This window comes from Camelus bactrianus, chromosome 7 (assembly GCF_048773025.1).
Source record: "Camelus bactrianus isolate YW-2024 breed Bactrian camel chromosome 7, ASM4877302v1, whole genome shotgun sequence".
NCBI lineage: Eukaryota > Metazoa > Chordata > Mammalia > Artiodactyla > Camelidae > Camelus > Camelus bactrianus.
In genome coordinates this window covers 59,318,208-59,343,761 of record NC_133545.1, presented here as the reverse complement: position 1 = coordinate 59,343,761, position 25,554 = coordinate 59,318,208, and the positions used below count along the sequence as shown (strand labels likewise).

General features: G+C 35.6%; 1 long non-coding RNA gene across 1 annotated transcript in view; it reads left to right on the top strand.

The window, feature by feature from the left end:
- The window catches only part of LOC141578170 (uncharacterized), a 154,912-nt gene that overhangs the window by 1,840 nt on the left and 127,518 nt on the right, over positions 1-25,554 (top strand). Inside the window, exon 2 of the long non-coding RNA XR_012508203.1 lies at positions 1,495-1,653. This is a non-coding gene — a long non-coding RNA (uncharacterized LOC141578170). The remainder of the gene's footprint in view (positions 1-1,494; positions 1,654-25,554) is intronic.

The following is a 25,554-nucleotide window of genomic DNA, read 5'->3' as shown; positions in this document are numbered from 1 at the left end:
GTGAATTTTACATTATATGAATTATGTATATCTCAATTTTTAAAATGCTATAAAAATTTTGACCAAGACAAGAATTTCAAATTCTTGTTTGTGGGCCTATTATTTAACCTGATATATGATGGCATTTGTATCAATTCTTAGCAAAAGAAAAAAATCAGTGGCAATATAGTGATTTTCCCCTAAAACTGAATATATTCAATTTAAAGGAATAATTTAAAAAACAACAACCTTATGTTAAATCCTCAATTTAAAAAATTACTGATTCAAAATCTAGAATGCTGGAACCACTGAAATAACTTCTCATTTTAATCATCGTGGCACAAAACAAAGTGAGCAGCTTCTCATTTTGATGATCATGGCACATGGAAAAACTTTGGAAGACAGTAGCTTTTAACGTGTAAGCAGCATTATTGCTTAGTTAAACACATGCAAATATGTATTTGATGGACCAGAATATAAATACAGACTCAGTTCCTACTAAACAGGGGTTTAGGCAAATCACTTAATTTCTCAAATCTCATTTAAATGAGATTATATATATAATATGCATAGCTTAATTCCTGGCATGTAGTAAGTGATCCATCCATACATGTTACCTATTATTAAATAAGGGATTTAAATTTTAAAATATCTCACATCCTCCATACCAACCCTAAAATTCTGTAAATGTGGGTTTTATTTCTTAGATGTTTCTTTAGTATCTTGGTGATACTTTGCGAGGAAGTCAGTCCCCACACAAGCTATGATAACAATAGCAATAATAATAAAAATAAAATAATAGCCAACATGTATTTAGTGTTTACTTGGTGACAGGCACTGTGCCAAGCCCTCTCCGTGTATTTACTTATTGAATCTCCCTCACAACAGCCCTATTAAGTGAGTACAAAGAAATCCACTTTATATTTATGGGAACTGAGGTACCAAGAGATTTTGGTATGGCCAAAGTTACAGTGTTAAGACATGGTGAAGCTTTAGATCTTAAGAGCTTTCTTAAAGGTTGGAAAACCAACTATCTCAGTTTGTGAAGAGGCAGACAGTCAACACAAGAATCCTGGAATCATTTCTTTCTAACACTATTAAACATACATACAATGTAGAAAAATGGCAAAAACATATAAATGTACAGGCAAGCGGAGAGCAAATAGGTGGAATGAAGAAGAAAACTGAACCTCAGGATTGACTCAGCTCTCTGTGGAGGAAACCGTCCACAACTCTGATGTGGAGCATTTTAGTTAAAACTATGCCTTTACCTACGTATCATATCATATCTGTAATTAGCTGATTACATTTAGCTTCACAGGAAATCAAATTAGAAACAGATTTTATAGTAGATAATTCCATTTGTCTCAAGCAGATGGAACCTAATTTGGAATCCACATGATATAAGTTAAATCACAAATACCTGGATCCTTAAGTTTGCTATGGAGTGACCATTCAGTAAGTAGGCAGAATGGATCATACAAGACTGACCTTTCTGCATCTATTTCTATCCAGGAAGAAGTAGTAGGGGACTGTTAAATGGCTGATATCTGAAAGAAGGACCGATTTCAAAGGCACCTTCCTTTTGAATTGAGGAAGGCACAGCTAATTGGCCAACCATGAAGAACTGAGGAGGCAGACCTACACCTCAAGTCTCTATGACGTCCTTTCAAGGTATGTAAAAAGCTTTGACTCCACAGTCACTGTACCTGAGTTCAAACTCCAGCTCTGCTACTTACCAGCTGAGGAGTCCTGGAAACTTGCTTTCCTTCTTGGGCCTCAGTTCACCCATCTTTGAAGTGAGAGTAATAAATTACTTTCCCCATGAGATTGTTGTAAGGATTAGATGAGCTATTTCATGTAAAACGCTCAAAGTTTCCTGGCATATGGTATATAGGCAATAAATAGTAATAGTTTGAAGTGGAAAGGAAAATAATGCTTATTCCCACCCTAGCAATTCATAAAACTCTTCCAGTTTAGAATAAAAATTTATTCCAACAGCATCCTTGAGTGTCATTATGAAGCACTGAGCTTTTGCTGTGCTGTAGCTACCTTTTTATCTGACTTTTCTAACCTCCAAAACACAACCATCTGCTGCAGTTTCTCTCTGTGTCTTCAAAGGACAGGTCGTAGGAGAGATTAAATCCACAAAGCACATCATCAGGACCCTCCTTGTCCCACCAGGTCACAATATGTAGGGAGCTACCAACATCATCATCAAAATTGTACATACATTTGTGATAAAAGCAAATGTAACTCTATTAGGAGAAAATGGAAATTCAAAAGGGTTGGGTGAACCAAACCATTTCAGCAATAGAAATGAAGCAGGGGAAGGGTAGAAAGATAAGATGTTAGGAAGTAGAGATTGGGATATTTTTTGTAGAATACCTTTTATTTCATATAAAGCCATAGCTCCCTGTTCAAATGTCTATTCATTCTCAATCTTTGGGCATTCACTTTCCCTTGAAACAGATCTTGAAGGTCTTTAAGGAAAGTGGACTACAATTATTCTGGACTTTTGTATCTAGCTCTCAACCCTACTGTGATCTATATTATTTCTTTTTAAATTTATTTATTGTAGTAAGAGCACTTAACATATCTAGCCTCAATTCATTTTTAATGCACAATACTATGTTGTTAACTATAGGCATGAGGTTGTACAGAAGATCTCTAGAACTTACTCATTTTGTGTAACTGAAATTTTATAACAGTTGAAAAACAACTCCCCATTTCCCTCTCCTCCAAGTGCCTGGCAACCACCATTCTATTCTCTGTCTTTATGAGTCTGACTGTTTTACATGCCTCATGTAAGTGGAATCATACAGTATTTGTCCTTCCATGACTGGCTTATTTCACTTGGCATAATGTCTTCCAGGTTCATCTCTGTGGTCAAATGTGGCAGAATTTCTTTCTTTTTAAGGCTGAATAATATTCCACTGTATGTCTGTATCACATTTTCTTTCTTTATTCATCTGTCAATAGATACTTGTTTCCATATCTTGGCTATTGTGAGTAATGCTCCAGTTAACATTGGAGTGCAGATATTTTTTCCAGGTCCTGATTTCACTTCTTTTGGATACATATCCAGAAGTGGGATTGTTAGATCATATAGTAGTTCTATTTGTAATTTTTAAAGAAATCTCCATACTCTTTTCCATAGTGGCTTAACCTTATACATTCCCACCAACAGTATATAAGGATTATAATTTTCTCTACCCCCTTGCCAATACAAGCTACCTTTTTTTGTTTGTTTGTTTTGTTTTGTTTTTGAATAATAGTCATCCTGACAGATGTGAGATAATATCTTATTGTGGTTTTGATTTGAATTTCCCTGATGATTCATGATGTTGAGAATCTTTTCACATAACTTTTGGTCATTTGTATATATTCTTTGGAGAAATGTCTATTCAAGTCATTTGCCCATTTTTAAATTGGGTTATTGGTTTTTTGGGGTTTTTTTTGCTATTGAGTTGTAGGAATTCCTTATATGTTTTGGAGAGTAACTTCTTATCAGTTATATATAGTTTGTACATATTTTCTCCCATTCTTTAGGTTGTTTTTATACTCTGTCGGTTGTTTATTTTGCTGTACAGAATTTTTTAGTTTTATGTAGTCCCACTTGTGTATTTTTGTTTTTGTTGCTTGTACTTTTGATGCCACATCCAAGAAATCATTATCTAGACCCAGTGTCATGAAGCTCTTCATTCCCTGTGTTTTCTTCTAGGAGTTTTATGGCTTCAGGTCTTACATTTAAATCTTTAATCCATTTTGAATTGATTTTTGTGTGTGATACATGTTTGATGGTTTGGCTTATGGGAGTGGGTAAAAGTAAAATAAAACATCAATTTCTATTAAAAATATAAGACTTGAAAACATATAATTTTTGAAGTTAAAGAGATATTTTTCATTCTCTTTTCTCAAAATTATTTTACATTGTTTATGGATTCTGCTCTGAGCTACATGCTGTGCAGATGACACATGCAGACACAGTCTTTCCCCTTTTAGAATTTATATTCTAGTTAGTAGCTTCTTTAGCTTCCATCAGTCCACCAGAGTAAAGCTTCTCAAATTTTTCTGGAGCAAATATTTGGGACTGGCTATATTTCTAAACTTTAATGTGCATTCAAATCTATTGATCTTGTTAAAATGCAGATTCTGATTCAGTGGGTCTGCCTAGGGCCTGAGAGTCTACATTTTTAACAAGTTCCCAGCTGATGTCAGTGTTACTGGTCTGGAGGCTACGTTTTAAGAACCAAGGGTTTGGATGAAATATAAGGGAAAATATCTGAGTTTCTGCAAATTGATCCAGCTAACAATACTGCATGTCTAGTCCATAACTTGTGATTCTTTTAACATTGTGGAAAGAAAAGAGTTTCCCTGTACCCTCCTAGGTTCAATAGCTGGGCCTATAAAATAACTTTATGACAGGCAGATTAACAGCAGAAAATGTAAACAAATTAATTGATTTTTGTTATAATGCACACTGAGACATCACAGCAAAAAAAGTGAATACCTCAAAAAGCAGTGAGATTTGAGAACTTAGATACTGTCCTAATATGGGAAGGTGAGGGGTATAGGCAACTTAGGACAAAGTAAATGATTTTCAGGAAAGATGAATGGGCTCTTGGAAGAATAAATGCAAGATATGATAGTTTGTGACAGAGTTTTTCTGGGTTTGGAGATGACATCTAGTCTCTTCCCAGGTGATGTGTCAATTCTGAGGAGGGGATTTATAACATTTGAATTCCTTTTGGAGGATATGTCTTTAGGCAGGTAAGGGGAGTTCAGAGAAAGGCTCTCCCTTGAGCTTGTCATTTTTAAAGTGCCTTCAGCTCAAAATAATCAATATACCAAAGTGACATATTTTAGGGTGGCATGTCCTTCAACAGCTGGGCTACATTCAAATGTTTGTTTCTCACTATTGGAACTTTTCCTCTGAAACATTCTTGCTCCTTAAACATTAGGAGGTTTAGCACTTCTTAGAGGAATGTATATCTGTAAATAATTCACATTCACATCTTCATTAATATTATGTGTACTCTATACCCAATGATTAGTTCTGGGCTTTGAGAAGAATTACAGTCCCAAATAAAAGATTTCTTGGCTCTTTTATCATGACAAAATGCTTGGACAAATAAAAATGTGAAAAATTGTAATTGTAAAATAACTCTCTAAAATATCTAGATCTCATTGTAGAGCAATTAATAATGAATGGAGAAATGGTTATATAAAATTCAAAGGCTAACAATAAGTACTTAATCTACCGTAAAGTGAAAGCCCGGCCAAGAAGAGCCATCTTGCACCAAAATACATGTTCAGAAATCAGTATTTGCGTGCCCAAGACTTGTTTGAAAGGCAATTATGATCTCACAAGTAAATCATAAGAATTTTTAAAATTTTGTAAATGCCATATTTATGTGACAGACAAGAACCACTCTGAAGGAATCATTATGGTTTGGGAAATGATATGCAATTTCAAAATCATCTGAATCATTTCAATTGCCTGTATTTACATTTATATAATGGGTATTTATAATGGTGATTATTTTAGAACTTACCTTGTTTTCCTGGATCTCACATCGGTTTCTATGGGAACGAGAATGGCTCTGAAGAGGAGCATTTTAAGAACTCTTTTCACATTCACTGACTGCTAACTGAACTGCAAATTCTGTTTGTCTATTAATGGTTTTTAACTCTTAAATTTTAATACAGAAATAAAATCAGGCATCTAGCTTCATAAATCATTTTAAATAGTAAAAACTAATTTTATGAAACATCTGGCACATTGAAACATTTGAAAACAAAATAACTAGGTTTAAGAGCTAATAATCTGTTCACTTTATTAAATTCATTAATGATTAATCCACATTAGCCATGTGGAAAGCTATGTAAAGAAAGCTCGTGGAAAGCTATGTAAAGAAAGCTCTTGGAAAGCTGTGTAAAGAAAACTTCATCTGATATATTGTTTTAGTACATTTTCTCTGATATTGGTTTGTATGTTTGTGTGTATATTTTTTTCTTACTTTTATGAAAATCCCTTTAAAAAGCAGTGTAAAATGCTCTGCAGTTAAAGTTTCCCTCTGCCAGTGGCTCACCTATCCTGTACTATTATTTATCCTGATACTGTGTTGTAGCTTTTACCATGTTCTCAAGCCAGCTAGAACTTACTTTTTACTGTTTTTTAAAACAAGTTCATAAGTCTTCAAATTTGAATTTTTCTTTTCCTTGGAATAGATTTTTGATCATAAAGAGCTCAATGTCTAACATATATTACCTTTGAGCAGTTTACTGTATTTAAGATTTCCCCACATTTCGTGTTTTCCCATAAACTTTATTTTTTTAATTCCTTAGAGAAATGATATTTCAGTATATTTTTATTTAATTCCCCTCACAAAGTAATTAAAACCCACTAAAAATAAGAGAAGCCTATTTCAGAAAAGAGTGCTAAAACTAAATTTTTGTTATGCCCACACTGTAAACGATGCTGGTTGAAAGCATATGGCATCCCATAACCAGCTTATGTAATAGCTACTCCAGTTATTGCTGACATGTAATCTGTGTTCTTAGATCCAAAAGCACAGGTTGATGGCAGAGTGCCAGACAGGGTGAAATAAGCGAGAGTGTTTTTTTATCTTTCCTGGATTGGTGGATTGCAGCCCACTATCAGTGTGGCCTTGGTTAGGATTGGCAGAGACTAGTGAGAGTTCGCGAAGTAAAGCTACTGGTATGTGTGACCAAGAGACCATCCTATAACTCACTGACCTAGTATAAGCTCCAAGAAATTGTTTTTCTCTTTCTTAAAAGTATTTTTCATTCATATTTGATTTTAGGAAATAAATTAAGGATTACTACATGTTGAAAAAGTAAAGATAAATAAATAGGAAACAGGTAGCCAAATGTTTTGGGGGAAATGGTTAACTGATTGGCTTTTCTATTTTTTAAAAGTTGACTTTGGAGGGTAGCAGAAAACAAGCTGAAAAGTAAAAGCAAGTACTATGTTAATCATCAAAAGAGAAATATTTATCTTAAAAAGTATTTGAATCTGAAGATAAGGAATATGATTGTCCATCAGGGCCTCTCAAAGTGGCAGGGGGCAGGTTCCAAGAAAACCAGTGCCCATCTAAGACAAGAGAAATACAAAAAGTGAGTATAAATTTGAAACTCTTAGAGCAGTTGACATTACTACTTTATCAAACCCTATGGTTTTGTATTTTACAAAAATCAATTCATGGCATCTGGGAATTTTAAAAAGTTTCCCTTTACTACAGTTAGTTTGAGATGCATTGATCCAGCATCAACTACTATAAACCAAAAAAAAAAAGTGCCATTTGAACTTCATAGTGTTGAAAATTATTTATCCTGTGTGATTCTATCTGAAAGCTGGGAAGTGAAGGGTGTTGTTTTTTTTTGTTTGTTTGTTTTTTAATCTCTGAAAGGTTTCTTTCTAGCCCTATAAGCATATATTTATTTTCATAAAATTACAGCAGAGGAGGCTAAAGTGGATATTCTCTCCTTTTGCAGATATAAAAACAAATTGCAAAGGACTTAAGCGAGATATCTGATATTATGCATATATTGATATACCATCAAAATTTTAAAGTTAAGTGAAGAGCATTGCACAGAACTTATTTAATATTCTGGTGAGTGAAATAAAAACACCCTAGGTTGATTGTGGCAACAAATTGGGTATATTTGCAATTTCACATGGTAGATGGCAGTGCTTTGTCTTTAGGTTTCAGAAGGAAAAGCATGGTGTTATGGTTGTTCAAGGGATGGCTAGTGAAAGTACGTATACTAAAAATCAAGGTGAAGAGTTTAAAGGAATTCAATAAGCAAAAGCAAAATTAAACAAAGAGAATGTAGAAAGATTTAGGGAGGAACACATGAATAGTTTGGCTAAAGAACCTACAAAGCAGAAATGTAAGTCCATACTTCTCTGAAAGGTATAAAATCCCCAAAGAGAAAGGGCTTGCTACCTTGGACTACCAATAGGAGAAATAAAATTAAAATACGAAAGGGAAAGTTTAGACAAATATTGGGAGTTTTTGTTAATTGTTAAGAGTATTAGGTTAGTCGAGTGGGCGCCCAAAGGAATCTCTGAGGACATTTAAAACCTCTTTGAACAAAGCCATGGACATTGTATTATGGAGAGCAAGACTTCAATGGCAGTGGATCAACTGTGAGGTCTTTTCCAGCTCTAATTTCTACTACTCCATAGCTCTGTGAAGAATAGTTGCTAAATTGCTTGATCAACCCAGATAAATAAAACTGAACACAAGAATAAACCCCTAGACAAAATAAAGTCAGCCAAAATTGAAACATGCCCCTCCAAAAAGAAAAAAAAAAAAAAAAAAAAGAACCTAAATCTTGCATCATAACCCAAGGTGGAAAAATTTAGGCTCTGGCAACCTGCCCAGAGGAATAAGTTCCAGAGACAGGACCTTCAGTGAACAAGCCGAACCAACAGGTTGGGAGAGTTCAACTTCTCAGACAGGCTTGCAAAACCTCCTGACTGATCTTAATACTAGAGCAGGCTCAAAAGGGAAAGAAATCTATTAAAAACCCTGGACTATGAGTGAACTAATACATTTATTCATTCTACAAGAATTTATGGAGTGCCTACTGTAGGCTTGCTGCTACTCTAAGATAGGGTATGTTGGTAAACAAAACAGACAAGATCTTTGCCCTAGTGACTTTTACATGCTAGTGTGAGGAACAATAAACAACACAGGATGTTATAAGTTAAAGGGTGGGAAATGCTAAGGAGGGTAAAAAGCAGGGTAAGGAAAATAAGGGGCAGGAGATGGAATTTGGGCAGCTGACTGTATTTAATGTGCAACCAGGCTAGATCTCATGGAGGAGATACATCTGAGCAAGAATTGAAGGAAGCAAAAGGAGGTAGTGAAACAGATATTAGGGGAGAGCATTCCAGCACAGGAGAACCTAAAGCACAGCAGGAAGGTTGGAGCAAACTTTTTGTGTCTGAGTAACAGGAAGGTAGACAGTGTGGCTGGAGGAGAGTGAGTACAGGGGAAGACTGTAAGAGTGAGGTCTGGGAGGCCTTGTAGATTGTTATTAGGACCTGTCTTTTACTCTGTTTGAGCAAACTATTCACACCACCCTGCTTCAAGAATCCTAGGAACTCGGTGAAAAAATGAATTCATGCCAGGTGTCAGGCTCTCTGGGAAACCACTCCACCCACACATCAGCAGTGTTTCTATGTGTTCCTTCAGTCCATAAGTTTTAATGTCAGCATTATGCAGCAGTGTGGGCCCTTAATGTATAAATGTCCCAAAGTTATGTTAAGAATGAGGAATACTCATCAGTATTGGAACTCCAGATACTTGCTTCCATTTATTCTTAGACCTGCAGTAAAAAAATCCAAACAAAATTTTGTTTGTGACTTTTGTGTGATGTTTTTACATGAAATACGTATTCTGTCACAGAAAATAAACCCCTAATATCAGCAATTCTTTTATGGGCTCATGCTCTATGAAACCTGATCTTAACTAGGGGCTTGATAAATATTTGAGGATGAGGAGCTTAAAAATCAATTTAGAAAACAGAATGGATCTGCTTGTGAGAAATAAAGGCAATATTAAAGGAATTATTAGAAGTTTTTGGATATTTGAAAAAAATGGTAATAAAATTAGAGGTTAAGTTAGAAAAGCACTGTTAATGTTCATTCATTAATTGAAAAAAATGTGTTGAGTGTCTGCTCTGTGCCAGGGAAGTTTTCTAGACCTTGTGCATACCAGAGTGAACAACACAGAAAAACCTGCAATCTGTTACTCTGTTAAGATTCTCCTAAAGCAGTTTATCAGATCATTTTTGTATAAAAATATGTAGTTGAAGACGGGGGTTGGAAGCTTATCTGCAACCCAGCTTCATCAGTCAAGATGGGACATGGTCAGGAAAGGATGCTACTTGACCTGTCCGCAACTGGCTATCCACTCTTTGAAAATTCTCAGGGAGAGACTGCATGCTGAAAGCTCAGGAACTTTAGAGAGGGAAAAGAGCACAGCATTTGAGTAAGAGCTGGGTTGTCCAATATGATAGCCGCCAACCACAAGTGACCATTGAGCAATGTAGCTAGTCGAAATTGAGATGTGCTCTAAGTATAAAATACATTAGATTTTGATGACTCAGTTTGAAAAAGAGAATGTAAACTGTCTAAAAATTTTTATAAAATTGATATTGAAATGTTGTATTTTTATTATATTTGGTTAAATGTATTATTAATATTAATTTATCTTATTTCTTTTTACTTTTTTATGTGACTATTAGAAAAATTAAACATATATGGCTCAATTCCACCAAGTTAGGGGATCTGTATTTGATTGATACAATAATAGCTGATTGTTATTGAGTATTCAGCTCATTAAGTGGCAAGCTCTCTTTCAAGTATGTTACTTGTATTTAAACATTTATCCTCACAATAACCTTGTAAGGAACCATTTCTCCAGATGAATAATTTGAGGCACAGAAAAGTCAAGAAACTTGCCAAAGGCTACAAATCTAGTGAGTGGAAAGGCAATGAGATTTTAAAGTTATAACTAACCCAGTAGCTTTCAAATATGAGTGTTCATCAGAATCACCTGCAGGGCTTATAAAAACATAGACTCCTGAGCCCCACCTTCAAAGGTTCTCATTTGATCTAAGGTGTAACCTAAGAATGGGCAGCTCCAACAAATTTCTAGGTGATGTTGATGCTGGTGATTTGCAGACCACATTTTGACACCAGTGGGTTTAATCAATGCACTATACATGTACCTCCAATCTTAATAAAGACTTTAAAATAGAAATATTTCAAACACCTACTTCACATATCATAAAATTTATCATTTTAAAGTGTACAACTCACAGGTTTTTAGTGTAGTCACACTTTTGCCACTATCATCACTATTTAATTCCAGAACATTTTCGTCACTCCAAAAAGAAACCCAATACCCATTAGCAGTCACTTTCCCATTTCACCTTCCTCTAGACCCTGGCAACCACTAATCTATTTCCTTTCTCTATGAATTTGCCTTTTTTGGACATTTCATACAAATTGGAGTCAGATAATATATGGTCTTTGTGTCTGACTTCTTCCCTTAGCATAATTTTTAAAGTTTCATCCATGTTATAGCATGTACCAATAGTTCTTTCAGTTTATGGTCAAAGTATGGGCACATAACATTTTGTTTATTCATTCATCAGTTGATGCCCATTTGGGTTGTTTTAACTTTTTGGTTATTATAAATTTATGTAGATTTATATTTTTATTTCTCTTGAGATATAACTAGGAGTGGATCCAGTAGAAGTGGAATTGCTGAGTTGTATGGTAACTCTATATTTAACTTTTTGAGGAACTATCAAACTGTTTCCAAAACACTGTACATTTTACATTTTCATCAGCAATTTATGAGGGTTCCAGTTGCTCCACAGTCTTGTCAACATTTGTCATTGTCTGTCATTTTGATTATAGCCATTCCAGTGGTTTTGAAGTAGTATCTCATTGTGGTTTTGATTTGCATTCCCTAATGACTCATGATGTTCATGTTTTCAAATGTTTATTGGCCATCTGTGTATCTTCTTTGGAGAAAGGTCTTTCAAGTCCTTTGCTCATTTTTAAATTGGGTTATTTGTCTTTTTATTCTTGAGTTATAAGGGTTCTTTATATATTCTAGGTATGAATCTTTTTTCAGATATATTTGATTAGCAATATCTTCCATTCTGTGGATTGTCTTTCCACTTTCTTGATGATGTCCATTTGAGCAAAAGCATTTAAATCTTTTTTAATTTATATATTTTAAATAAAAACTGTATATATTTAAGGTGTACAACATGATGATTTGATATAAATACACATTGTGACATGATTACTGAAATTAAGCTATTTAATATATCCTCTCACAGAGTTACCATTGAAAAGTTTTTAATCTTAATGAAATCTAACTTATCTGTTTTTCCTTCTATCATTTGTACTTTTGGGTCACATCTAGAAACCATTGTTTAATCCAAGGTCTTGAAGATTCAGGTCTATGATCCATTTTGAGTTAATTTTTTGTATATGGTGTGAAATAAAGGTCCAACCTCATTCTTTTTCAAAGATGAGAATATCCAGTTATCCCAGCACCATCTGTTAATCCCATGATTCTTTTAAAATTCAGGTAAAAATACTTCAGAGGCTGTATTAATTATATTTAATAATATTAATATTAATTACAGTACTATTTTTTCCTTTTTGGGTGCTTTCTTGCTATTCTGTAAAAGCTTTGAGAGCACTGTATTTAGAAAAAAACAAATGTCCTCTGAATTAAAGCCTCAAGTCAGTAATGACTGACCACAGGATAGACTTGTTCAATTGTTACTGTTATATATTAAGGTACTAGGATCCCTACCATTATGTCATCCTATATTAATTCTCCCACTCACACATATAGGACAGGGAGCAAAGCAATGTTTATCCTATATGATGCTTCTTTGTGATTTTATAATACCATTTTGCTTATTTGTGCTTATGGTACCCATTCAACTGATGATATAAATACAAATTTGAAATGTAGTGAGTTATTCTCATATGCTATTTTTTTTTAAATTTTTTGAGGGGGAGATAATTAAGTTTATTTATTTATTTTTAATGGAGTACATGATCCAATCATAGCCAGTCTTGGAGATGAGAAAAGACAGGAGCCTCTAGGGATAGATGCAGTAGGAACAGTATTAAAGAGAAAAGAAAGGCAGGCTATGGAATTCAGTCTTAAAACTTTCAAGTCATATAATACTAAGTCAAGCCACAGAGCCTGGTGAATTTATTTTCCATGAAATTCTTGTCAGTAGCTACCATGAGTCTTAAGGCTTTATTAGTATGAGTTCCACAGGTCTACATGAGGGATGAAAAGGAGCACTGGTAAATCACCTTGGGCCAGAGACTGAACCTGGTAGATTCCACAGAAGAATAGTCTGCCTGTGTCCTGTTGGTCCCACCAGTGAGATTCTCTTGAATTAGGCACTGATCACAGAAACCCTAAGAACAATAGACACCAGAGAAGTGATGACTGTACCCAACCCTGGCCGCCTTGTTTCTGGCACAGACCTAATCAGGTCTCCTTTCTGAACCTGCAGTTGCCCTTACTGTCTTGTGACTTCTTCTGATTACACATGGGGTTGTTTCCACACTCACGCCTATGACTAAATTGAACAGCTGATTGCCCCACTCTGCCTGATATTACCTGATGAAATCAAGCAATGGTGTATTAACTCCAAGGGCTCAGGGATGGCAAGCAGAGGCAAAGCAAGCACAAATATGAAAGCCAGCACCTAGAGTCCTATGAAAAGCATGAATTTTTAGGATATTAGAAAAGGAAGCTGTAGTTAGCTTAATTCTGAATTCTGGGGCTGATTCCAAGCAAAGCAAAATTCCCCACGTCCTGAGCAGAGCAGGTCTGTACGTGTGGTGGCGTTGATGTCTTCTCCCTAGGCAATTACTTCTCTTACCTTAGAACAGCACAGCCAGGCTGCCAAGGACTTTTTCCCTCACATCGAGGGGCTGATTCATGAAACAGTGACTTGCTGGGTTACACTGTGTCTTGGATTTTAAAAACTGAGCAGAAACCAGGATGTGGATTGTCTATGCAATTCTGCTTCCAGCTTGTGTCAACATGTCCTGGTATTTAAGCAGAGTGTAAGTGCGTGCTCATTTGTGTGAAGAAGATCCAACTAAGAAATAAAATCATTATAGGCCTCTTCATTGACAGGAAAGTCAAATCCTCTGGTCAGCTCTTAAGATAGATGAAAATTGATTATTTTAAAAAGCTCTGATATTAGAATGTTAGCCCTAAAGTAATTCTTTTTATGTACAATCTGTTTATTTCATTTCATTAAACTTTATAAGCCTCCCACAAGGTAGAATTTTATCTATTTTATTAATGGAAAAATGACTTTTTTAAAGATCATAATTAATCAATAATAAAGCTAAAGAAAAATAGCCCTGAATTTCTTAATCTCTATTCATGATGGCAGGATGGAATAAGTCTATTATTTATTACACTTCCATGAAAAACACATTTCCTGTGAATTTTTGAAAATGCAGTTCTTTCTGTGTCCTTGAATTTTTTCAAGAAACATAAGAACAAGAGGAGAATACACATTTTAAGGAATTTGTTCAAAGCAAAATCCTGCTTACATGCTCTTTTGTTTTAGTTATATTTTAAATAAACTTCATTTTTTAGAATAGTTTTAGATTCATAGAAAAATTTTAAGGAGAGTAGGGAGAGTCCCATATACTCCATACATAGTTTCTTCTACTGTTAACATATTACTTTAGTATGGTATTTTTGTTACAATTAATTACCCAATATCAATACATTATTGTTAATTGAAGTCCCTACTTTCTTCAGATTTCCTTAGTTTTTACTTAATGTCCTTCCATTCCAGGATCCCATCCAGGATATCACATTACATTTAGTCATCATGTCTCCTTAGGCTTCTCTTTAACAATGACAAACTCTTAGACTTTCTAGGTTTTTGATGACCTTGACAGTTTTGAGGAGTACTTTGGTATTTTGGTTTTAGCTGTATCTATATCTATATTAGTTTTTTTTTAATAAAATGTCCCTCTTAAAGATTTTTCTAGTGTTTTTCTCATGATTAAACTGGGATTATCATCTTCTGGAGCAAGACCAGAGATAAAGTGCCATTTTCATCCCATGACATAAGTGATGCTGTCAACATAACTTATCACTGTTGATGTTGACCTTGATCACCTGGCTGAGGCAGGTTTGTCAGGTTACATGCTCTTTTGAAATGTTATTTAATTTTACAGAAAGATCTCTTCATTAAAAATTATTGACTTCAATTTTAAACATAATTTATCCAAGTAGCAATAGAATTAGAACTAGCTGCACAGGTTACAAATACATAAGAGATGACATTGCATATTTAGGAGAGTGATAGGAGGAGAAATTACACAATAGAAAAACTGGTTTAGTGAGTCTTAAAGTTCATCATATGCACAATTCCTATGGAGCAGGTCGATACTATCTGTTCTTCACTAACATACTTTACTTTACCAAACATGTTGCAGTCATTCTTTGGTTATTTTCCCTACTATATCTCTAGTAAAGTAGCAAAGTAGGGCTTCCTTTGTTCATTTTCAACAAATAAAGGAAGGGCTTTGGAGTCAGAGAGACTCGTGTTTGATTTTGAACTTAGCCACTTTCTACTGTGTGATCTTTGGGAAAACCTTTTGGAGCACCTGGTCTATAAAAGGGGGCAGTGGCTATATGTACAAGAACACAAAAGGAGTAATGTGAAGTAAGTTGGGCAAGAAGGCCTGGATTACTACAAGGTGAAAAATACGAATTCTTTGGTTCTTATACATCCATAAACATGTTTGTTTTTAATGCCCATATGCTTTATGACACAATAGAAAATATGAAGCAGATATTTTGCAAAGGCATTTGGTGTGGTAGAGAGACTCAAACGCACTAACTAATCATCTTATCATCTTGCAATTGGGTGAATGACATTTTAAAGGCTCAGAATTTGGAGTCAAAAGACCTGGGTCTATATCCTGAGTCTGTCACTTCATACTGTGTGGCAGTGGACATGTTACTCAACATCTCTTAGCCTTGTTGTACTTGTCTATAAAATGAGTATAATGTGGGGATTAAATAAAAGCATCTTATCATATCAATTAATATTAATTATATCTGAATTTTAATCGACTGAGAAAGCTGAGTCAACCTGCCTCTGGAATAACTAGCAGAAAGCTAAGAGCATTCTTAGCTGCACTTTCAGTGAAAGAATTGGGCTAATAGTGTCCTGGAAGGCCATTATTTTGACATTTTGTTTAAGGTTCATTCTTAATTTGACTTAGTTATTTTAGGCAAGAATGTTTTCAAAAGACCTAAGTGATGTTATTAACAAATGGGTTACATCTTCTCTTCACAGAGTTAAGCCTCTAATTATACCTTGAGCTGATTTATTAGTACTACAGGCTTAAACATTTCCTAACTATTAAGACTGACTACAGACTCAGAGTAACTGTCCACATGCAAGGGATCTGAATGGCAAAAACACCGCAGAGGAAGAGGTGATATTTGGTGAATGAGTCACAAGGAAAGGCTCAGAGAAAGGTATTAATTAGGGTAATAGGAAATTATAACAAGTAAAATATGGGTTAAGTATCAGTGAATTTCCCTTAAGGACATACTTCCTATTATAGGAGGGAAAAGTCTTCTAAAGGAGGTGATTAAAACCTCCAAGCTTAAGACCTTTAAAACGAGACTGAACAGAGTCCTGTGAACATACCAAAGAGAAGAATCCTGCCTGGTTGGGGGAAATGGGTAGGTGGTGGGTGATCTAATACTCTTTTGCACCACTAAGGACTTTGAGTCGCTAATCTGCCTAGTAATTGAATATATTGCAAACAATCAGGTATGCAGTTGCCTCCCTTGAGTTCTGTAGCTGTCATCCCTATGGGCACTATTTTCTTTTGGGGAAGGCTTCCAGTGTCACTGATATTAATATAAAAACTCTGTAAGTCTGCCTTCATTTTTAAGATCCAATATATGTTTTCATTGTTCTTCCACCAAAGGAAATTTTATTTCTCAAGATACACAGGTTAAATATTACTTTCAGTTTCTTTCAACAAAGAAAAACTGATTTAACTTTCTCCGACTTAATTCTTTCTTTTCTTGTTTAGTAGAATACTGTCAGTTTGGCAACATCAAATGAGTAGAGATGAGCTGCATATCTCAGAAACCCCACCAGTGGATATGTATTTTAAGAAATGAGTTATTGTTAACAACTATCACTATTCTGAGTCCAAAAAAGAGAATGCACAGAGATCCACAGTCTTACCTTCAGCAGCCTTGTGCCCTGCCTGTAGTAACCACAACTGGGCTGATCTGTATCTCAGGCAACACTGAGCCATAGCACTTCTCCCAGGCTTATTCCAGATTGAATCTACGCCCCACTCCCCGAACATGAGCAGGCTGGACAGCCACCTATGTGGAGTGATTTCAGGGATGCTGGGATATCTACAACAAGCATCATTCTTGTACTTGCTTGGTAATATCCTCAACAAAAATCATTCTTTATTTAGCATCAAGGTGTGGCACCCTGCCCCACCATCCTTCATCATCCACCTCGTCATCCTGCTCCTGCCCTACTCTGTACTTCTCCTTATCTCCTCTCCTTCCTCTCAGGTTCCCCAAACTACTAGCACCACTCTTTGCTTTGTACCCCTATTTCATTTAATAGCCAAGTGCTGTTAAATCCACTCCAGATATCTCTGAAATCATCTACTTTTGTCCACTCCCTTAGTTTGAGCCACACTCCTCTCTCTCCTGGATTATTACAGTAGCCTCCTGAACTGGCCTCCTTGCATCTCATCTCCCTTTAATCCATGGTCTACAGATCTGCCAAGGTGGTCTCTTTTAAAAACTAATCTATTTTAAAAGATTTAAGACAAGAGAGAATGTGGAGAAAAGGGAACCCTGTGCATTTTGGTGGGAATGTCAATTGGTGCAGCCACTATGGAAAACTATATGGAGGTTCCTCAAAAGTTTAAAAATAGAACTACCATATGAGTCAGCAATTCTGCTTCTGGGTATATTTCTGAAGGAGATGAAAACACTAACTCAAAGATATCTGCATCCCCATGTTCATTGTAGCATTATTTGTAATAGCCAAAACATGGAAACAACTTCAGTGTCCATTGATGGATGAATGGATAAAGAAAAAAATATAAAATATTATAATTACATATAATATATAATTAATATAGTTGTATAACTATATATACATAATATAATATTATTCAGCCATAGAAGGAAATCTTGCCATTTGCAACAACATGGATGGACCTTGAGGACATTAGGTAAAATAAGTCAAAGAGAAAAAGAAAAATACTGTGTGAGCTTTCTTATATGTAGGATCTTAAAAAAAACAAAACAAACAAAACAAAAAAACCCATCCAAACTCATAGATACAGAGAATAGATTGGTGGTTGCCAGAAGGGAGATAAAATGTGTGAAGGGAGTAAAAAAGAACAAACTTCTAGTTATGAGATAAATAGTTGCTGGGGTTGTGATATACAGCATGATGACTGTAGTTAATTGTATATCTGAAAGTCACTAAAAGAGTAGTCTTAAAAGTTCTCATCCTAAAAAAAAAATTGTAACTGTGTGTGGTGATGGATGTTAACTAGACTTGTGGCAATCATTCCACAATATATACAAATATCAAATCACTATGTTGTATACCTGTAACTAATATAATGTTATATTTCAATTATATCTCAATTTTAAAAACAGAACAAAACCCCAGACAATGATCTGATTATGTCATGCCCCTGCTTAAAGACACTACCTCCCTGATGCGTTCAATATGAATTTCAGCCCATTATACACAGCTTTCCTTTCCAGCCTTATCTCCCTCCTCTCTCTGTTTCAGATTCATTGCTCCAGCCACACTAAATTGTGGGCAGCTCTCCAAATATGCTAGCTCTTTCTTCCTCATCTTAGTTCCTTTTACCCTTAATACTTTCTACCAATCCTGAATAGCTCTCACTCATCACACCAACTTAACCATAAACAAGTTGTTCTCCAAATATCTTTCCATAGTCCCCCGAGATAGGATGAAGTGCCTGTGCTGTGTACTCCTACACCCTCTATGTTCACTTCTCTGCAGCTCTATCACACTCTAACATTCCCTAAGAGATTGTCAACCAGCATGTTGGATGTAGACTGAATCTTTCTCCCTGTGTCATCTCCAACACTTACTGCAGTGCTTGACATCTAGTAAATACTAAGTAAAACTTTGTTAAATCAATAAATGAACAACAGGTCTTCCCCTGGGAGAAATAGCACATTGATTCAAAAGCTTAAAAGGGAGACAGGGAAAACTACCTAGGGGACTTTGTGAAGGACTAGTAATTGAGACTGAGGAGAGAAGATGGCATTAGGGGTGAGAGGAACTGCTATGAACAAAGGTATCTAAATGAGAATGGGGAAAGTCTGTGCATGAAGTATTAAAAAGAGTCTGACTTTGTTAGAGTGGAGGTTATATGTTGAGGAAATGAAGAATGGCCAGATTATAAAAGGTTTTGAAAGACAGGAAGAAGACTTTGGACACAGTCTATATATATATAATATAATATTATTCAGCCATAGAAAAGAAAGGAATCTTGCTTTCTTTTGATAGTTGGAAATTGTGACTCATTTATGATTTTAAAGCAAATGAGTGACATGGTAAAAGTAGTGTTTCAGGAAGATTAATCTGGGAAGCATGCACAGGAAATATTAGACAGGATAATTCTACTTTCATCAAAAGCAGCTAAAAGTTTGGTATTCCATAACATGAGGGGATATGGTAGGTTATATTACTGTTTTAAACATTCACTTCCTCTCTCTTCCACCCTTTATCTCCCATCCCTTGGCTCTGGACTTGGCCATGTGGCTTATTTTGCCAAATAGAATATTAGTGGACTCAAGAAGCACTTGTGTGATTGAACTTTCTTTTGCCATCACCAAGAGAATGGCATGTCTTGGCTAGCCGAGAGAGAGAGAGAGAGAGAGAGAGAGAGAGAGAGAGAGAGAGACAGAGACAGAGACAGAGACAGAGAGACAGAGACAGAGACAGAGATGGAGGGAGGGAGGGAGAAGGGGAGCAGTTGAGCCTCAAGTAACCCCAGCCAGCCCACAGACTTGACATGATAAATGTTTAATGTTATAAGCCATTAAGTTCCAGGGTGTTTTATTATGCAGCAATAGTAACTAATACAGGGGATAAAGATGTGGTAGTGGTATAGAAAGGGGGGAGGGAATGATTATGACATACTTTGGAGGACAGATTAATAGGTTGAAATATGTTCTGATCATAATGAAATATAGATATAAAAAATACAAAAGAATAGCTTTAAAAACTATTTTTTACTATTGAATAAATTGAGACTATCTGAATAAGAAAATCTGAAGTAAATAAATAACTACTATTCCTAAGAAGTGGATACTTAGATATATTCTTTCTCTTTGGGGTAAATTTATTTTCTGTTCAGTGAGTGTGTGCTTTGTGCATTTGCATTTGCAAAGGCCCTTATTTGGTGAAATCCTTCTTTTGGGAAGTGTACCAGTCAATTATCTACTTAAAAAGGAGGGAGGATGATGTCATTGGAAACCATTTATTCTTGTAATTTTTACATAAATGTAGAATTCAAATAAAATGACATCTTCTGAATAGTTCCTTGCACCTTTTCATTTTGGGAGAAAATAAAAATTGTAGATTTCTGGTGATTTTTTTCTTTTATAGACTTAGGTCATTTAGAGTGACTAATTTGGCTCTCTTCAATTATCTGGCTTGCTTCTGGCAAGAAGCACATTAATGGTAGAAATCAGAGGGGACATTACAGTTAGAAGAGCAAAGAAGAACCATATAATGCTTTGCTTATAAAAATCACCTATTGTTGTTGGCAAAATTACATTGCAACATTTTAATTTTGAAGTCAAATCAGTCACCTTTGTCTAGACATAATCCTCTGACCATATAGGAAAGTGTTTCCTATGCCTTGGCCTATGGCACTACTCTTTGTCAAGATTAGCCTCTCTGAATCGCAATCACCTGTCCCATGGAAAAGCAGAGTGGTAGAGGGAGGGAAGAATACTTAAGGGCTGGCCTCACATACATGACTTTTGAGACAACATGGATGGACCTTGAGGGTGTTATGCTGAGTAAAATAAGTCAGACAGAGAAAGACAATGTGTGATTTCACTTATGTATGAAATCTAAAAAAAGTTGAACTCATAGGAACAGAGAGTAGAGTGGTGGTCTCCAGGGGCTGGAGGAGAGGGGGAAATGGGGAAGTGCTGGTCACAGGGCACAAACTTCCAGTTATAAGATGAATAAGTTCTGGTGATCTAATGTACAGCGTGGTGACTATAGTTAACAATACTGTATTATGTATTTGAATGTTGCTAAGAGAATAGATCTTAAATATTGTCATCACACACATACACACAAAAATGGTAATTATGTGAGGTGATGGATGTATTAACTTACTGTGGTAAATCATTTCACAATTTAGGTGTTTCAGATCATCACACTGTATACCTTAAACTTACACAATGTTATATGTCAATTATATATCAATAAAGCTGGGGAAATAAGCAAAAAGCAAAACCGAAACCAAATAAATGGAGGAAAGGAAATACCTGAAGAAATTATAAACAAGAATTTTTCAGAACTAAGGAAATATATAATACTGTAGATAAAAAAGATCCATAGACTGGTAAATAGAATAGATGAAAAAGGAAATCAAACCTAGGCACAATATACTAACATTTAAGACCATAAACCAACAAAAAAATTCTGCAGGCTTTCAAAATGGGGGTGGGAGATGGGGACGGGATTATACCTGCAAAGGAATAAAACTTAGATTGCTATCAACGACATTAAATGAGTTAATATATGTAAATTGCTTAAAACATTCCCTCGAACATAAGTAAGCATTCTATGTTACTATTATTATTATCTAACTTCTCGACAGCAACCCTAGACGGAAGAAGACAAAAGAGTAATATTTGTGTTACTGGCTAATACAAAATGTTAAAGGAAAAGATTACGGTTTTATATTCTCAGTGATGTAAGGCTGAGAAAATATATGATTCTCATTAAACATACTCTCAGACAAATATTTAAAGCAGGAAGAGAAATAGATCTTGCAACATTCTGTAACTATACAGGGAGTAAAGTTTGATTTTATGTTAAACTGCAAGAATCAAGAAGAGAAACAAGATATATCTATAGTAATTCAAAATAAAATTTTATGTGATATCAAAATGGCCAGAAACAGAGCGACCAGAGAAAAGTAAACATATGCTAAATTACATCTGTGTTTTGGGGGGGGGCAGTTATTAGATATTATTACCTCACGAAATTGATGCGGAAAGCATCCATTTTAATACATTAAGTATCGAATGAAATATAAAAGTGAACAATATGTAACTTTCAAACCAGCTGAAGAAAATTCCATATTTCTAAGAACATCAGGAGTCTTAGCCTAAATATCCTCGAGAAAGCAGAATCTGAGACAAGGGCTTACATGTAGATAATTTATTTGGGAAAGTAATTGCAGTGAGTAGGAGTTGGGGGCGTGGAGAAGTGAAACAGGAGGAAAGGAGGAAAAACCATAATAAGGATGCATTATGGAGCTGTGGACAGATGAAAGGTGGTCCTTGTAGGGCTCTCTTAGAGCTGTGAAAAACGTTCCTCAATTGTCTGGCTTCCCAAGAGCTGAAGGAAGGAACTGTATTGTCCCATGAGGGGAAAACACACTTTCAGCCCACCCATAAATAAACAGCCCATGCCATGCTGCTGCTTTAGATAAACCTTGGGGCAGAAAACAAGAAGCAAGAGATGTAAGATACAGGTAAGGCAAGGTGCTGTTAGGTTATACACCTGTAAAGTTGATCACTGCAGGAAAGACTGGAGTAAAAGGTAGGATGAAAGTATGTAAAGCAGGGTGCAAGAGCTACCTAATACAGTAGGGAATAAAGAAGAAATAAAACACAAAAATAATGATAAAGAGAACACACAAAATTGTATTGTAGAAATAAGTCCTAGTAGAAAATAATTACAATAAATATGAGTAAACTCACCAAAGGACATAAGTATTCAGGTTCAATCAAAGAACAAAACTGAGCAGCATTTTCTTAAAAAGAGGTAGATTTAAAATGAAAAAATTCAAAAGAGTTGCAAATAAAAGATTAGAATAGTACCTATCAGGCAAATTTCAAACCATTGAAAGTAGGGTTAGCAAGCTGAAGTTTCTAAAATACAACTTTCAGTAACTGATCCACCATAAGAAAAATAAGAAACAGTTTAAAATATTTAAACAGCCAGTACATTTGAAATAATAGATATGTAGAGAAATTTACGCTCCTCAAACCAAAAAAGCGTATTCTTTTATTTTTATTATTACTTTTGTTGAACTATAGTTGACGTATTGTATTAGTTTCAAGTATACACATAGTGATTAAATATTTTTATAGATTATTCTCCATATAAACTTATTATAAAATGTTGACTATATTCCCTGTGCTGTACATTATATCCTTACATCTTATTTTATATCTAGTAGTTTGTACCTTTTAATCCCCTTCACCTCTCTTGTCCCTCCCCCACCCCTCTCCCCACTGGTAACCACTACTTTATTCTCTGTATCTGTGAGTCTATTTTTGTTTTGTTATATTCTTTGTTTTATTTTTTATATTCTATATATAAGTGAAAACATGCAGTATTTGTCTTTCCCTGTCTGAGTTATTTCACTAAGCATAATACTCTCTAGGTCCATCCCTGTTGTTGCAAATGACAATATTTTATTCTTTTTTATGGCATTATATTCCTATAATGGAATATTACTCCTGTCATGGAATATTGCTTCTTTATCCATTTGTCTGTTGATTGATACTTAGGTTGTTTCCATGTCTTGACTATTGTACTTACATGTTCATGCTGCTATGAACATTGGGGTACATATATCTTTTCAAATTAGTGTTTCTTTAGATAAATACTAAGGAATGGAATTACTGGATCATATGGTAGTTCTACTTTTTAATTCTTTGAGGAACCTGCATACTGTTTTCCACAGTGGTTGTACCAATTTACCAACAGTGTACTAGGGTTCCATTTTCTCTACACCCTCACCGACATTTGTTAGCTCCTGTATTTTTGATGATAGCCATTCTGACACACCTTATCTCATGGTTTTGATTTGAATCTCCCTGATGATTAGTAATGTTGAGCACCTTTCATCTGCCTGTTGGCCATCAGTATGCCTTTGGAAAAATGTCTATTCAGTTCTGTGCATTTTTTAATTGGGTTTGGTTTTTTGATATTGAGCTATAGAAGTTCTTTATATATTTTGGATATTAACCCTTAGCCAGACATATCATTTGCAAATATCTTCTTGCATTCAGTAGGTTACGTTTTTGTTTTGTTGATGGTTCCCTTCACTGTGCAAAAGCTTTTAAGTTTGATTATGTCCCATTTATTTATTTTTAATCTTGTTCCTCTTAATTGTGGTGACAGATCCAAAAAATGTTACTAAGACCTATTTCAAAGAGTTTACTCTCTATACTTTCTTCTGGAAATAATATGATTTTAGCTCTTACATTTAGATCTTTAAATCCATTTTGTGTATGTATGTATCTTTTGTATATGTTTTATGTAGATTTTTGTAAGAAAGTGTTCTAATCTGTCCTTTTACATGTAGCTGTTCAAGTTTCCTTACACTACTTATTGAAGAAGCTGTCTTTTCCCCATTATATATTTTTGCTTCCTTTTCTTAGATTAATTGACCATAGATACATGGGTTTATTTCTGGGCTCTCTATTTTGATCCATTGATCTATGTGACTTTTTTTGTGTGTGTGCCAGTACCATACTGTTTTGATTTCTGTGGCTTTGTGGTATATTATAGTATAAAGTCAGGGAGTGTGATACTTCCACCTTTGTTCCTTTTTCTCAAGATTTCTTTGCTATTTTTTAATCAGGTAAATTATTTATCTCTTTTTAATTAGGGTTTTTTCTGGGGTTTTATCTTGTTCTTTCATTTGAAATATATTCCTCAATCTTCTCATTGTGTTTGACTTTCTCTGTTTTTCTCTATGGATTTAAGGAAAACAGTTACCTATCCCAGCCTTGAAGGTATGTCCTTGTGTGGGAGCATCCCTATGCAGTCTGTTTGTGTCCAGTGGCTTTGGTGGGAGAGCTGGATCTGAAGTGAGCTCAGGTCACATATTCTCGTGCTGGCAATTTCTGCTATGGTGGGAGGTAAGGCTGGAGATAGAGGGACTAGAGCCAGAACCAGCTGTGAGCCGGAGCCTCTCTTAGGCTCAGTGGTGGTCACTGCTCTATGAGAGGGTGGGACTGGGGCCCAGGGGGTTAGAGTAGGAACTCTGAGATTATTGGGCTTCTCCCGGGTCTGATGGTAGTCTCTGCCTTGGTTGGGAGTGTGGCCAGGCCCAAGGAGTTGAAGTCACACTTCTGAGCTGGCTCTGGGTCTCTGCCTTGTTCAGAGGCTGGGTAGGGGCCCAAGGGATGGAGCCACACTTCTGAGCTGGTTCTAGGTCTCTGCCCTGGCTAGAAGCAGGGCCAAGGCCCAAGCTGGTTTGACTCCTTCTCCAGTGTGTGTATATGTGTTGGTAATGGTGGTCTCCACCTTAGCGAAGAGCACTGCTGGAGCAGGAGGGGCGAGAGCAGGAGCCTAATTCAGGCTGATATGTGCTGGGATGGTCCTGGCAGGCCAGCCAGAGTACCAGGCAGTTTTTAATCTGTTGCTTCTGCAGTGGGACTGGGAACGAGCAAGTCTGCCCATGAGCTCTTTGAGAGCAGAGCCTTGATTTCTTACAGCCCTCCAGTAAGCCCTGCTGATTTTCAAATTAGCTAATGGGGCTTGTCTTCCAGTGTCAGACCCTAGGGCTAGGGTACTTAATATGGGGCTTCAACCCCTCAGTCATTATGGAGGATCTCCTAGCCTGTAATATCCCCTTCCTGTTCTGAAGTCACCCAGTGGTGGTGTGGGTCC